Source organism: Kogia breviceps, chromosome 6 (genome assembly GCF_026419965.1).
Source record: "Kogia breviceps isolate mKogBre1 chromosome 6, mKogBre1 haplotype 1, whole genome shotgun sequence".
NCBI classification, from domain to species: Eukaryota; Metazoa; Chordata; class Mammalia; order Artiodactyla; family Physeteridae; genus Kogia; species Kogia breviceps.
Window position 1 is genome coordinate 84,941,491 of NC_081315.1, and position 16,477 is coordinate 84,957,967.

Here is a 16,477-nt window from a genome sequence, read left to right on the forward strand (position 1 = left end):
TTTGCAGCCACACTGCCCTACTTCCCCAGCCAGGAGTGGTGACTTGGGATTAGGGCTGTGGGATATGCCCCAGACTCAACTTTTGGGACATCCCTGCGCTTTCTATTTTATCTGGATTAGCAGCTAGTCTCTTAAATCAAAATGACCTGTGTCTTTGTTCCTAAGGATAATGAAAAAGGATAAAGCTGGCATGGGGGAGAGGAGCCCTAAAGTATGAGTGAGGTATGATGGGGGGGGGCTTGGAGAAAGCGATGCGAGTGAGGCCCCACCAAAGGATTTGGGAGCGGAAGACCTGGGTTCTTGACAGAGTTCTTGCTCCTGCGGGTATGTGATGGGAGGATAAGGGAGACAGCTGGGAGCTCTTTGGGGATTTTGAGGAATATCTCAGTCAAAACACTACCCAGTTGTAATTTCATTTGCAGAAGATTTAACTAAACAAATAAATCAAAAGAAAAAGATGCCATAAAAACAACAATTTTTATGGCAGTATCTATATAACTGTATTTGCTGAAATAGAAAAAAAAAAGAAAAGTGTTTTGAATATCCAAGGACAGAGAAACTATAAAATCAACCAAGATACCAGTACTATGAAATATTACATATCCATTGTAAGAAACACATACCGTGAATCTTTAGAAATGTGTGGCCAGTACTGGAGTCATTTACCCACAGGTGGCTGTCTAAATTTGCATTTAATGAATCAAAATTAAATAATATAAGAATTCAGTTCCTCGGTTACACTAGCTCCACTTCAAGTGCTTAAGAGTCACATGTGGCTAGTGGCTACTGTCAAAGTGCAGGTATGGGGCATTTTCATTATCACAGAAAGTTCTGCTGGACAGTGATGCTCTAGAAAGCTGGCAAGATGTTTACACGTGACTGTTCAAATGAAACAAAAGTAGCATGAGAAGCACAGCCACAGATTACATTAATAGAAAAATCATATACATGCCTGGATATGGATTAATCAAGACAAGGAAGCATAAAAATTATTTCCACAAGGGAAATAAATACACCAGGTGGATTTAAACGTTACCTTTTAGAGTGGTCTAGATTTCAACTACTAATACATGAAATTATCATGTGTTATAATAATTCGGGAAGCCAATTGTACCAGATTCTGACGCTGGCTCTGCGACTGAAACAGCTCTGTGACGTCATGGAAGTCACTGCAAGTCTCCTGGCCTCTTTTGTCGGTTGGTGTTTAAGGTGTCTTCCCGCTTAAAGGAATGGCTGTGTTTGTCTTCACGGAGGGTGGGTGTTCAAGGGACCCATTATGTTCCTCCCTGGGAGGCTGTAGGAATGGAGAGATGGCGTCAAGTTATCAGGAAGTGAGGGAGTTCGGCAGAGTCTGGGGATAACCATGGATCCCAGGGACAAAGGGGGAGAAGTCGAAGGGATTCCTAAGGATGGAGAAGCTGGTCAGTGAGAAGATGGGGATTTGTATTCCAGGCACTAAAGACCTATAAGAAAAATTGCATGTGTTTTTATTAAATGTTAGAGATTACTTTGATTAGAACCTAAGTGAAACTGCAAACTCAGCTGAGAAAATCCCAGTTCTGTCAGGTTCCAGAAACTCTACCCCCTCTTTTTCTGGCCAGCTGTCTAGTTACAAGTGGTTCACCAAAACCATTCCATTGGCTCGCTAACAACACTCCAGGGTAGGGCAGTTCTTTCATTTGTTCAACTATTTCTCTGATGTCAGATCATAAAATCATACTTCTTGAAAATCACTTATTCTTGATATTTCCTCCCTGAATTGATTTTACAGTTATAGCATTTTATCCAAATCATTTTACACTTCTTCTTCTTTTTTTTTTTTTTTTTTTTTTGTGGTAGGCGGGCATCTCACTGTTGCGGCCTCTCCCGTTGCGGAGCACAGGCTCCGGACGCGCAGGCTCAGCGGCCACGGCTCACGGGCCCAGCCGCTCCGCGACATGTGGGATCTTCCTGGACCGGGGCACGAACCCGTGTCCCCTGCATTGTCAGGCGGACTCTCAACCACTGCGCCACCAGGGAAGCCCTACACTTCTTTTTAAAGTTTGAAAGTATGTAGTGTCTCCTCGCATTTCCCTCCTTGTGTATTTTCCTATTAAACATCACATGGAGAAATGCTGCTACTAAGTAAGTGATGTTATCATACACCTTTATGAGTTTTGATGCATAATAACTACACATTCACGTGCCTTTGAGATGCATCATATATACTATGGTGTGGTTTACTGTTTATATTTTTATTGTACATTTAAAGCAAACTGAATCTGTACCTTTAAAACCCTTTAATGGTGCAAAAAGTACACGTGAGTTGGTGTATATATATGTGTGTGATCTACACATTTATTGAATAATGAGCCACTTACTATAGGCCATGCTCTGTGGGAGATCGAAGTTGAAAATAGTGCTGTCTGCCAAGGAGCTGATAATCAAACAGACATATGCTTTGATCATTTCTTTTTTTAAATTAAAAAAAAATTTTTGCATTTATTTATTTTGCTTTGATCATTTCTGAACAGCCCCCAAATTAAAAAAAAAAATGGGTCCCCCAAATGTATTTTAAAGCTGATGTTTCAGAACCCAAAAGGCTTTTTCCTTTCTTAAAATTATACATGTTTAATAGTTTTCAATTTGTCTCCCCCAAATGACTGAATGCATACTGTACCCTGAGTATAACTATATTTGGTGTAATTCAATTTACCAATATGTTTATTGCCTACCTTGTGAGAAACTAGAATACAAAGATGAGTAAGACATGTTTCTTGCTCTCAAGCAGCTGATATTTTGGTAGGGAAAGCAAACCAGTAAGCACGTAAGTTCCAATAGACACAATGGGTGTTAAGTGGGTCCGGGAAACTTCATGGAGTGCACTGATTGCCAGCCTACCAAGTTCATGGACACCATTGCTTAGGTACAAAACAGGAGGCTTAGAACACATTTTCTACTGTGAGAACCCTGGTGGTAGAAGAGGGAGGATGTGCCTTTCCTACTCTTCCAGTCTGCTGATGAGGCTGTGGAGAAGCATGAGCTCCAAGGTAGTAGGATCACAGCCCACAGCAAAGGTTGAAGGACCTGTCAAACCAGGACTTCCTGCCAGTGCCACTGTGCAGGCTAACTTCCTGTTTCATCAGGAACCAGGAAGGACCCCTGGTTTTCTTCCACTGACAGCACCATTGATTTCTTTCCTTTCCTGGCCCACTGTGCAGCTAAGAGTAGCCTAAAAAACCCATAAGAGCTTCTCACTACCTTTAGGATAAAATCCAACCTTGCTTCAGGGCTGGTCCTCGTCTGCCTTTCCATCTTCCCCCAGCCACACCCCATCATGTTCTCTTTACTACAGCCGTGCTGCACTCCTCACTGTTCCTCCAGCACTCCACACTTTCCAGTCTTTCCTCCAATCTCTTATCTATACTCTTCCTTTGGCCTCAAGACTTTCCCTTCTACTCTTGGACTGGCTGAAGCCTAGTCATTCATCCTTCCTGAGCTTACATGTCACCTCCTTAGAAAGCTCTTCACTGACCCTCGATGAGGGAGCTCCTGGATGACCCAGCACTTTCCGTGGGCCTCACAAATTGTGAGGCTCATCCTACATGGATGAATAAATGAATTAATTGATTAATCTTCACAGTTTGTTGAACCAAGGAAATTAAGATTTCTGAAGTCCTAATTTCAAATAAGAAAAAAATATTTTAGGAAGAGGTTGCAATGTATGTTGCAGATATCTTTATGACCTATTTTTCTACTTTCTACATATGAGAAAAGAGAAGCAGTGCCTGAGAGATGCGCATTCTCTGTTTTGTGAGGACCATTTTCATTTAAAGTTACATTTTATTCAACCGCAATGTTTATGAATTTACAGAATGATTTACTTTGTCTTGTGCCTGTTTCATTCTAGTCATTGGAAGGATGGGTCTAACTTCTTATAAAAGAAAGGCAAAGGAGGTGGAAAATTCTGCAAAGAGTGAGTGCTACCTAGATTGTACCTCTTTAGGATGCATGAACATCAGCAGGAATATCCAAATTTGGGTAGTAAAAGTAATATTAGAAAAGAATGAATCTCAAAGGAAAAAGAAGCAAGGTGGGGGCATTCCATTCATAAACTCGAGGACACCATTCAAGTCTGGGCTTTCAGCTTTGAGCTTCCAAGATCTATAAAGGACCTTGTGGTAAGGTTTGTGAAGACAGTGGGAAACCTTCTAGTTCTTTTATTAAGGGTCTCTCTGAACCTTCACCACCACCTCTAGTAGCCAGTGGCTGCCTTCACTACCTTTGACCAACTATGGAGAAGGCAGCTCTTTGGAGGAAGGAGGGTGTGAATGTGGATTCCAGCAGAGACGGGTCTGGAGCTCTTGACCATTTTAAGAAGCTAATTTCTTCTCACTCCTATTGGTCCAGAGGCCCAGCTCCAGGTCTGGCTATGCTGATCACTCGTTGTGTGACCTTAATGATTTCTCGCCTCCAGACCTCAGCTTCCTTATGTGTAAAGCCAGAGGTGGATAAAGGTTTCACATCCCCTCCCACCTATCTTTCTAGTACCCCAGGTCTCCACCAAAAGACATTCCCTTCCCTGGCCCTGGGAGTTTGGAACTCACATCCTGATCTCATCCTCTGGGTTCATCCTCATCAGATCCCCATTTGCCACTTCTTGACCCTCCATTCTTTCTTGGATGTGCTGTTGTCTCTGTCCCTGTGTCCTACTGAATACTCTCCCCTCCTCTCCACACTTTCTTGATGTAACTGCCTAATGCCTACTCTTCCTTCAAGAAGTTAAATTCCACCCTGCCCAGAGCTCTTTTCAGCTTCCACCTCTACTCCACGTTCTACCTAGTCCTGCACTGACTCCCGTGTGTTCTCACAGCTGGTGCTTTCCACCGTTCCAGCTCTCATCACACTGTATCGTTGTTGTCTATTTCCCTGTTAGTTTCCTTCGGGAGTCCCAGAGTTCTTTAAGGGACCACACCTTGCCTCTTCAACATCTGGCACAGTCAGTGGGACACAGTTGGTGTTCAATCAATGTTTGTAGAATGAATGAATGAATGAAACAATGAAGGAAGGAATGAGACCTCATTATCACCCATTTGTCTTTTAGAAAGCAGTGTTGCACTTACCTGGGCCTCCTGGAATCACACTGTCTTAATGAGGGAGGGCCAAGTGGTAGGGGTTTGGGCTGGTGGGGCAAAGAGGTCTCTCTGCCACTCAGCTGGCCCTTCTGCTTGGCCTAGGCCCAGCTGGTCCAGCTCGTAGCACAATTGTGGGGAACAGCAACAGGAGGCATCAGGAAGCTCCTCGCCCACATTGACTGGACTTTCTCACCCTGTCTTAATGGTATTGGCAGTAGGAAGGAAGGAATGGGAGCAATTATCCCCTCTCATTGTAGCTTCTGCCAGGTTGGCACAATTCCTTCCTCAGAGGTACCTAGGAATGTACGTTAAAGACATAATCCTGAGGCTTGGCGAGGAGAGTGATATAGCTGATGGAAGTCATGTATTCAACAAACACTCATGGGGCAGGCACTGTGCTGGTGCTGGCACAGGTATGTGAGAACCAGACATAACACCTGGCCTTGAGAAGCTAATAGTCTACTGGGGGAGCCAGACAGGGAACAGAATCACTACAGTGGAATGGCTATTAGGGCACCTTTTTTTTTTCCTCCTTAGGATATAAACAGCTAAAAATCCCAAATCCCTGCTTTTATGGAAATGGAAGTGTCAAGCTAATATTTGGAATGTTTTAATTAATCAAGCCCTTCTATATACATGATCTTTAGCCCTCACAGAAACCTCATGAGTTAAGTATAATTGTCCTCTTTTCAGGTAAGAAAACTGAGGCTTAGAGAAGTTAAGCAATTTGCTTGAAGTTACCTAGTGTTTAGGGATGTCTTGAGATCAGTACCATTTAGATCATTCTCCGAACTCTACTCCTGGATTTTCCACCCTCCAAAAGCCCTGGTACTCAGGAAGAAGTGCCTAAGGCACTGCTAAGTACCCAAGGTGCTTTTGAAACGATCAAGAAGATTATTAGATTCAGTATATTTAAGTCATAAGTATGTATTTTATTTTCTTGAAAATCAGACACCCATAGAGGGCACGTGACATAAATAAGAGCAGGTCTGGGCATAAGGGTGGAAAGCTCCAGCCTAGGGTGGGGGACTGGTTCGGAGGGAGGTGAGACAAGCTGTAGGGCCCCTCGGGGTATAGGGAGTAACTTGGGTGCTGCTCTGGCTGCAGAGGCCAGGCTGGGAGAGGAGGCCAGATGGCCCAGGCATAATGGGGGTCAAAGGGCAGTGCATGCTCCAGCCAAGGCTAGACTAGTGTCGGCACCAATTGGCAACAGTGAGTATAGTCCAGCAATTGGGAGTCAGCCAGACTATGGCCCACAGCATAGGAGCCAGAGTGCAATGGCCGAGGTCAAGACCAAATCTGAAAACAGACCTGCCTGACCCTCCTCCCCAGCACAGGGTGGACAGCAGTGCTCCAACAAGCTCCAGGACACCCAGGGTGCAACTCTGCTTGACTCTGTGACTGAGTTATTAGGTCCCCGGTATTTCCGAGGCCACTGACTTCTTGCCCCAGTCAGAAACAGAGGCATGTCTGGGCCTGCAAGTAGATGGAAGCCAATAGGAGAACTAGCCCAGGGTAGGCCAGGGAAAGGAGGAAGGGCCTGGTGGTAAATGTGGTAACTTGCCATTAAGTGGAAGAGTAAATTACTCAGAAGCCCACATTCCTCAACCATTCTGAAATGAGTTTACTGTAATTCCAGATAAAAATAAAACTTTCAGAGCTGATACTTAGACACTTGAGTCAAGGTTGGTTTGTTTTTTTCTACAGTTTCAATATAATTCAGCACTTTCACTTTATGAAGATAGACCTGACATTTATGTGGTCTGCAGAATGCTGATTCAACTTCAGGGTAACCAGTGGTGCAATCATGACATGAAACAAGACTGGTGGTTGTCCGGGTTTTTAAATCTCCTGACTCGGGTTATCCCACGATGTCTTGACACTCTGCCTTTATCAGAAACTAGAGCCCTTGCTGAAGCAGAGGGCTGGTGTGGTAACATTCATTCGAAACCATTTTTAAAAGGATTTTGTTGTATTTTATAAGGGGTAGAGTGCTGAGTTAGCGCAGGTCTTTCCTCCTTTTCTATAGTAGTTGGCAGCTGAAGGGCTGATGAAAAAAGAAAAGGGGAAGGAAGAGGAGAGAGAAGAGGAAGAGGGGATGGGGAAGAGGAAGGGCCAGCAAGGAAGGCTCACTTTTCCTTCCTTGGAAATATTGTGTTCATTTCCAAACTGTAACTTGAGATTCTCCTGGAAAAGAAGAAGGCTTGGGTTCTTCTAAATGCTTGTTTGTATGATTTTTCTCTGGCTTGGTTTTATGCTTCCTCTGGAATCAAACTGGGAATTGAATTATTCCTCCGGTGAAAAACATAGACAAAAGTTCCACCCTCTTCTCCAAAACACAGTGCAGCACACACACCCCCTTTACCCCTACCATACCGCAAAGCAACAAATTGACGTGTTTGACATACTTATCGTAAATCAAATCTGCTGTGCACACCAGTAAATAGTGCCAGTAAGCCAGGTGTAACCGATTCAGATTTTTCAGCCTTGACTTCCAGTGGCGAGAGCAAGTAAGTGCTGACAGACAGCAAAAGGACGAGGTGCGGGTGACGCGCACGTGCCCTCTCAGAAGACGGGGTGCACCTCTGGAGGCTGGGATGAGGGGGCCTGGAATCAAGGCTGACACGGTGCTCTTCAGGGACAGGCTCAGCAGAAGCCAGATTGGGTCACATGGCCTCAGGCTGCTCCTGGTAGTTTCTCTGCATTTTCTCCGCAAGAGAGGCGTGAACTCTGGTGCAGATGAAAGGGAAGATGTGAGAAAAGATCTGTGTTCTGGCTGGTGGGACCCAAGCCCTGGAGGCAGCCTAAAGCAGCAGCCCCTGATCCAGTTCTTCTCGCTTGTTCCTGACTCTCACGGCCCACCTTTGGTTCTTGTTCTGGAAACTCAATTCTTGCCTGAGTCCTTATGGCATTCCTCGAGTCAAGTTGTATCCCTGATCGCTGATGGCCGATATTCTTCCTTGTTGCTGACCACAGCAGCTGCTTTGATCCTGCTAGATTTGCTCCCTCTCTATTCTCCATTTCTGGGCCGTTTCTTCCTTTCCAGCCCCTTGCACTCTCTGCATCCAGCCTTGGACCTCCCTGTAGCTGAGTCTCTTCAGGAGCAAATATATAGGGCTGTCATCGCCAGATCCCTTTATGCATTACCCTTCCACAGAAGGTTTATCTCATTTCATTTTCTCCATAAAGAAACTCTTCAGTCTCCTTACACAGCATTTTCCATAGTGCACTCCACCATACAATCTGTGAAAATAGAACTCTAAAGTCAAATCATGCAATCTCTATCACTTTCAGATTCTTTTTTTTAAACATCTTTATTGGAGTATAATTGCTTTACAATAGTGTGTTAGTTTCTGCTGTATAACAAAGTGAATCAGCTATACACATACATATATCCCCATATCCCCTCCCTCTAGCGTCTCCCTCCCACCCTCCCTACCACACCTCTAGGCGGTCACAAAGCACGGAGCTAATCTCCCTGTGCTAGGCGGCTGCTTCCCACTAGCATCTATTTTACGTTTGGTAGTGTATATATGCCCATGCCACTCTCTCACTTCGTCCCAGCTTACCCTTCCCCCTCCCTGTGTCCTCAAGTCCATTCTCTACATCTGTGTCTTTATTCCTGTCCTGCCCCTAGGTTCATCAGAACCATTTTTTTTTTTTTAGATTCCATATATGTGTGTTAGCATACGGTATTTGTTTTTCTCTTTCTGACTTACTTCACTCTGTATGACAGACTCTAGGTCCACCCATCTCACTACAAATAACTCAATTTCGTTCCTTTTTATGACTGAGTAATATTCCATTGTATATATGTGCCACATCTTCTTTATCAGATTCTTATTAGCATATTACAGACATGTTGTTAGTAAAGAAAGTGGTTTTGCTCTGTAAATCTGACTGAGAGTTGTTTTTGCCATGGTGGCTCACATGGTACCTGGTGTTCCACAGCACCGCTTTGGGAAACGTTGCCTTTCCTGCTGACGGGCAATGTGGTACAACGGCTGAGTACCTTGATAGGGGACCTCGCTGCCTCTTACTAGAATCACCTTGGGTGAGTTAATCTCATCTTCATCTGTGAAATCAGGCTGATCATAATATATTGCTTTATAAGGACACAATGAGATCATTGAAGCAAGGTGCTCAGAATAGTAACTAGAATATTATACCCACTCAATAAGAGACATTAGTTAGTATTATTTTTCTTATGTTCTTTTGGGCCACCTCCAGTTCTGCAGTCTGCAATGTCTTCAAGGTGCTCTTTCTTGGCAATAACTAACACCCCAGGGCCAGCCATCCTGTGCAAACATTTTAGATAATTTTCCTATAATTTATGATCTCACATGTGTAGACGATAAAGCCTCTTTGCCATATTTTTGCTCACTTCTGCAACCTTGGGAGGTTTTCCTGCACTTCACTTAGTCACTTGAGTTGTGCTTCAATTTAAACAAAATCTCCATGATGGTTGAGGGGAAAAAAATCAGCTTGTGTCTCTCCCACAAAACAGATGGGAAATGATTCAGAACAAGACTGTTTCTAGAGTTACAAATAGTGCCCTTTCTTTTGGGAGAAAGAATGACTTATTTTTTTGTGCCTATGCCAAAGTCTGGGATAAAGTTAAGTTACTGCTTGTTTATTTCTTTTTTCCTATGTTATCTCCAACTGTCTGGCAACTCTGCCCACTCTGAGTGAAGCATCCTCTCTCCACCCAGAGGCTGTAGATCAAAGGGATAAAACATCTCTCTTAGAAACAAACAAACAAAAAACAAACAAGCAACCCCCTGAAAACCCCCCAGACCTCCCAAACAATAAATTAGAAAAACTACTTTATTCTTAATTACAAAGTGACACATCAATGTATTCTCTTACAGATAAGCCTGAAGTCTCCATTGACTATCGACTCAATCTCAGGACACTTAGTTTGCGCGCGCGCACACACACACACACACACGACATTATCTTGTGTTTGTTTTTAAGTAAATTGCATACCATTTTATTTTTCAGCCTATAGCCTTTGATTAAAAAACATCTTTCAGAATGATTTCAGTGATTCATGTGTTAGCTGTTATCATTCACAGCTGTAACTTCATCCAGTGAAAATGGACTCCAATTACAAATCATTAATATCTGTGACAACCTTTTCTTACTAGATTGCGTAGGTCAATCATTCTCAAACTTTGTTATGACTTATTGGAAAACTTTAAAAAAATCTTAATACCCAGGCTTCACCCAGGGCCAATGAAATCAGCATTTCTGGGTGTGGGCAGAGGTATCAGTAGTTTAAAAGATGACCAGGTAATTCCAATGTGCAGCCAAGTTTGAGGGCCAGAGGCTTACGAGATGTCTGGATTCTGCCTCCTTAAGCCTGATTCTTGGAGAACTCTCCTCTCCTTCAAATCCATGTTTAGAGAGGTTCTTTTTTTTTTTTTTTTTTTTAATTAAATTAGTTAATTTATTTATTTATGGCTGCATTGGGCCTTTGTTGCTGCATGGGGGCTTTCTCTAGTTGCGGCAAGCAGGGGTTACCCTCCCTTATGGTGAGCTAGCTTCTCATTGCAGTGGCTTCTCTTGTTGCGGAGCACGGGATCTAGGCATGTGGGCTTCAGTAGTTGTGGCTCGTGTGCTCTAGAGCGCAGGCTCAGTAATTGTGGCGCATGGGCTTAGTTGCATGTGAGATCTTCCCAGACCAGGGCTCGAACCCGTGTCCCCTGCATTGGCAGGCCGATTCTTAACCACTGCCCCACCAGGTAAGTCCTAGAGAGGCTCTGAATTAGTCATTCATCCAGGCTCCCAGGGATGAAACTTGGCCTGCCCAGGCAGATCAGGTGAACCTATTCTCTCATGGCCACCAACAAAAAGAAAAGTTGAGAAATAGCTTTTTATTGTCATTTCTTCTCTGATAATTTGAAAATATTGTAACAGGTTTCTTCTGAGCCATCAGTGAAAGTTTAGGGAATAATCTGGGATATCTATGGAGGTTTTTTTCCCTTTTAAAATTTACATATCAAAAGAGATTTGTTTTCCAGAACTCTGGGATAAGTCCACAGAACTCCTCATTTAAATGTTGCTTTGGTGACAATGCCATGAGTCACAAATAGCACAAGCGTGGAATTACAGATCCCCAGCTATATAAGCAATGAAGGGTTAATGATGTAAAATGTTATGGAAAGCAGAATAGTGAAGAGCAAAAGCAAGGACTTAAATTTAGACAGACTCATGTTAAAATATTGGTGCTGCCACTTGATCTGTAACCTTGGTCAAATTACATCATCATCTTCATTTTTGAGGTTGTTCTCTCATCTGTAAAATGAGCATACTATTGTCTTCCCCATATATTTGTACTGATGATTGTTGAAAAATTTGCTAAAGTACCAAATAGTTATTGGCACACAGAGGCAGTCAACAAACGTTATCTGATATTTCCATTTCAAAGACTGAAAATAATCCATTATCCAGTTGTTTGTTGGTTTAAACACAATTTGAATATTGATTCCCCCTCCCCCATATTGGCATTCCACAATTTAAAGAGTGGTGAGATGGTCCACAGGAACAGGAAACAGATTCTTTTTTGAAGCAGAGGGGACTAAACAAGAGATGAAATATTTAAGTATCACCAGTGCTCATTTTGCTTGGTTCTAACGTGCACAAATTTCAGTTTACCACAGTTTAGTTAAATGGCACCAGATCTCAGCAGCACAGTTTAAATTGCAGTCACTGTGAGCAATTGTGTAAGTACAAGAAATTACAAGCTTGGCTGCTAAATCTTTCGCCCACAAATCCCTATATAAATAACATGTGCGGTATGATCTTGAGCAATCACATCACTTCTTTCAAAGTCTGCTGTGATTGGTCACTGGGCATCTGTTATTAAGTTCATACACAGACAGCAGAGCCTGCAGTTGTGTTGCTTCCTTGTCTCCCAGTGATAAACCCATATGACATTTTACAAACATGGATAGCCAGAAGAAGGAATTGGCCAAAGAAATGAAAGGGAAGCAAGAAAACAACAGCAGCAACAAAATAATGCTGGAAGTGAATTCGAATTGCACATAAATAGAAGAAATGGCTGAATCTGAGAGGTTTTAGACATGCAGCCAGAGAAACTTAGTGAAGGGGAACTTAGCAACATAAATGAGGAAAGTGGTTGTGATAAAAAAGATGAAGATTTCCGAGAAATGATGCTAGCAAAAACTAAAGGAATTCTCAGATGTCTTTTACAACCTTGAAAATGCAAAGAGGTGGTTGGAAGCTCATCCAAACTTAGGAGTATGACAATTTGGAAATTTGGCATAGGAAAAAAGGATTGTTCCCTATCTTAAGTTACATGATGAGAAGATAAGCACCATTCACACTGCTCTTGATAAGTTTTTGACAAAGAACTAGAACACTTCAATTTTCAATGTCTCTAATATTTTAAATTACCATCTACTAAAACAAACATTAGTTTTACTATTTTTTTATTTCCCTATACATTTATGATTGACAGTGTTTTTAATGTTTTGACCAAAATTTTAAATATCACAAAACCAGCATCATTTCTCCTTGATTATTAAGATTGCTCAGCACAGTTTCATCTTGTACGGTCATTTTTATGGTCCCACGCTGCCATGCAAAGCCTGCATTTCCAAGCTGTATGAAAGAGAACTTGTAGTTGAGTGAGTGAAATTAAATGCAATCAACAGGAAGCTTGGCTCTTCCCTCTGCTACTTCCGGGGAAAGCAAATATGAACATCTGTGCTCCTCCGAAAGCCACATGTAAGAGGAGCCCATGGAAAACTACTTAGATTTTTTCTGAGGCTTAGTCTTTTCCTAAGAATTTCTTTAAGGTCTGTACTGTGAACTATTACATCTGCTTCTGTAGAACCATCAGCTTCTAGAGTTGCAGGCAGGATTTGGTGAGAGTACAAGCATAAAGCACTTGCGTTGTGCCTGACATGTAGTATGTGTTCAATAAATTATTATGATTGTCAAGAATCTTGTTGTTTGACTTTATGTTGACTGACTGTCCCAGTTTGTCCAGGAACCAGGGGGTTTCCTGGGTACAGGATTTTCAGTGCTGAAACTGGGACAGACCCAGGCAAACCAAGATGGTTGCTTACCCTATTTGACTCTCTAGATCTGGGCCAGACAAAATACTGAAACTATTGCAAGAAATTTTCTTGGGATTTAGCAAGTAATTAGAAGAGAGAAAATTCCCCATGCATAGTTTCTAGATTAGAACTTTAGGGGTAGAAAAGATGTTGGGGCCCATGCTTCAACACCACACAGCAGGGCCTATAATTCCTCCCATGCAGACTCTGTTTTTGAAAGCTTACAAGGGGAGAAAATATATGACATATTCAATTGATAAATGTCATGCAGCAATCACTCTGCCAGAGGCTGAGGGAAACACTAGGTAAATGAGACTCATTTCCGACTCTATCGAAGCTTACATTCTAGAAAGAGAGACCACCAGTTATATGCACCATGAATTACCAAGAAACCACCCTTTACAGAGAACTGACACTGTGTAAGGGGCTTTAGACATGTGATCTCATTTAGTCCTCATGATAACTCCCAAAAGGTAGTATTATGATTCCATTTTACAGATGAGAAAACTGAGGTTCAGAGAGATTGAGTTGTGCAAAGTCACAAAGCTAGCAGGTGCTGTAACTGATCTCAGGACCCAGGCTGAGAGCATGGGCTATGGAGTCTGCAAGTCTGTGTTTGAATCCTGATTTCCACTGGCTTGTTACATGACAAATGCCCATGAGCTGCTGTTTCCTCCTCTGCAAAATGGGACTAATAATGATATCCACTTGTGTGAGCTGTGAAGATTAAATGAGAAATGCACTTAGCATGTGCTTGACATATAGTAAATGTTCAAAAAATATTTATCATTATCACCATTAAACCAAAGCCTGTGTTATTTCCCCCATAGCAAAGTGGCCTCTTCCATGTCTTGGCAAATCCTTAGAGGAAGGCGAAATAAATGAACTGCTTCAAGAGTTCAGAGGTGAGGATGAGTATTTCAATCTGTGATGATCAATAAAGGCCTCTTGCAATGCTGGAACTTGATCTTCAAGAATGGATAGACTTTTAATAGGTTGAGCTTGGGGCAGGCAGGGGAATATTCCAGGCAGAGGGAAGGATTTTAGCTGAGGCAAAGCATCAGGAAAGCACAGTGAGTTTGGGGAATGATAACTACTGATGGTTGGAGTGTAGGTGTCTTGTAAGGAGCCTGGTGGAGAAAAGGCAGAAAGAGTGAACGCCTCACAAGTCAGGCGATGCTCTAGGAAGCATTACGTGAAAGTTTCCTTCATAGGCTGCTTCTACTGTCTTCTCAAAGCTGGTCTCTCAAATGGGCTGAGATCAAGAATTGCTTCATCTGTGCTGGCTCCTGCCTGGGGCTCCTCTCCTTGACTCTGCACATCACTATCTTGCCATCTGTCTTCATGCCTCTCCTGCGGGTGCTGAAACTGTGGTGTTGCATTCCACCTCCTCCAGGGTGTTCTCAGATAAGGTCCCAACTCCTTGCCGGCTGCCTGGGATTGGGGGTGGGGCAGAGGCTGAAAGAGAGTCACAATGGACTAGCCCGTCGGACAAAGACAGGAAAGACAGCACTTGTTTCCAAGATGAACAAGTTTCAGGTTTCTTGGCTTTTTCTAGAGGATTAGATCAAATCAAAACAAAACACAATACAGCAGCCTGTGGCATGTATTGGAGGCTTGTATTTCTCAGAAGGTTTATTTCTGAAAAGACGGTCCTGAGCCCTCAGCGGAAATTTAGAAGGATGAGCTTTTATTTCTAGAAAGAGAGGATTACATGGAGGGAAATCTCTGGAAAGGATAGAAGAAAAGGAAAAAATGCAGTGTTATGACCTGGAGAATAATAACTGCCTTTTCCAATAACGTAGGCAGCAGGAATTTGTTCTGCATGGAGGGTGTTATGGGCTGGATTGTGTTCCCCCCTAGATTCATAAGCTGAAAATGTGACTGTATTTGGAGACAGGGTCTTTAAAGAGGGAATTAAAGTTAAATGAGGTCAGGCTTCCCTGGTGGCACAGTGGTTAAGAATCCGCCTGCCAATGCAAGGGACATGGGTTCGAGCCCTGGTCCGGGAAGATCTCACACGCCGCGGGGCAACTAGGCCTGTGAGCCACAACTACTGAGCCTGCACTCTAGAGCCCGTGAGCCACAACTACTGAGCCCGCGTGCCAAAACTACTGAAGCCTGCGTGCCTAAGAGCCCGAGCTCCGCAACAAGAGAAGCCATGACAATGACAGGCCCACGCACTCCAACGAAGAGTAGCCCCCGCTCACTGCATCTAGAGAAAGCCTGCGCACAGCAACGAAGACCCAACACAGCCAAATAAATTTATATATTTAAAAAAGTTAAATGAGGTCATCCGAGTGGGCCTTAATTCATATTAGGACACAGACACACAGAGAGGAAAACTATGTAAAGGTGAAGGGAGAGACCATCTACAAGTCAAGGAGAGAGAAGCCTCAGAAAAAAAACAACTCTCATGACACTTTGGTCTTCTATTCTCCAGAACTTTAAGAAAATAGATTTCTGTCATTTAAGCCACCCAGTCTGTGGTCCGTTACAGCGGCCCCAGCAAATGAATACAGAGGGCGAGTGAATACTATTGGCTCTGTTCCGAAAGCATTTGTCTATTTGTCGATTCTTTTTCATTTCGCTATAACATGCTCCTAAAAGGCCACACACTTCAAGGATTTATCTGTTTATTTTTCAGGATGCTGTCAAAGGTACAAATGAAGAAAATGAATTCCCTCCACCTGATGGATCCCAGAGAGCTGCGTACCTGGATGTGGCTCCTCCAGCGGCGGCCTTGAAGCAGGTGCCCCAAAGCGAACCACGGAGATTTCCCAGAGGACGGTAAGGGGAGCGGGCAGAGGGTGGGTCTATCACACAGCCAACAGTAAACCACTTAGCCAATAACCCTTTAAGGTTTCTGACCCTTTCGACCTCCTCCCCTGGGTCTTCTTCTCAACCCCTTCCTCAAGCCGTCCCTGGACCTCTCCTGCATTTATGCAACGTGATTCAGCTCTGCCTAGTGGTGGCCATCCAAGGGCTCCGCCTCTCCACTCGCTTACCGAAGCCTTCACTGGACAAAAGTGGGTCTTTCCTAGGAGCTCCTTCTGCTGCCGAGGAAACCATGATCCTTTTCTGTACATGCGTCTCCTGCTGGGCTAACATTTGCCACCTTTGACTCACCGATCAGACTTTCCACTGTAAGAAGTGCCGGAAGAGAAAACGAGACACAAGACCCAGCTCCACCTGGACGTGAAGGGGTGCCTGGCTGGCCAGGCTGGCGTGGGAGGCGCTCAGACAGGAAGCACGGCGACCCTTCTGGAAGCT

The 16,477-nt window shown here is 43.4% G+C and overlaps 1 long non-coding RNA gene across 1 annotated transcript in view; it reads left to right on the forward strand.

Annotated features, from left to right (window-relative positions):
• Positions 1–15,866, forward strand: part of LOC136794388 (uncharacterized) — a 117,809-nt gene extending 101,943 nt beyond the window's left edge. The window contains exon 4 of the long non-coding RNA XR_010841082.1: positions 15,852–15,866. This is a non-coding gene — a long non-coding RNA (uncharacterized lncRNA). The remainder of the gene's footprint in view (positions 1–15,851) is intronic.
• Positions 15,867–16,477: the final 611 nt, after the last annotated feature.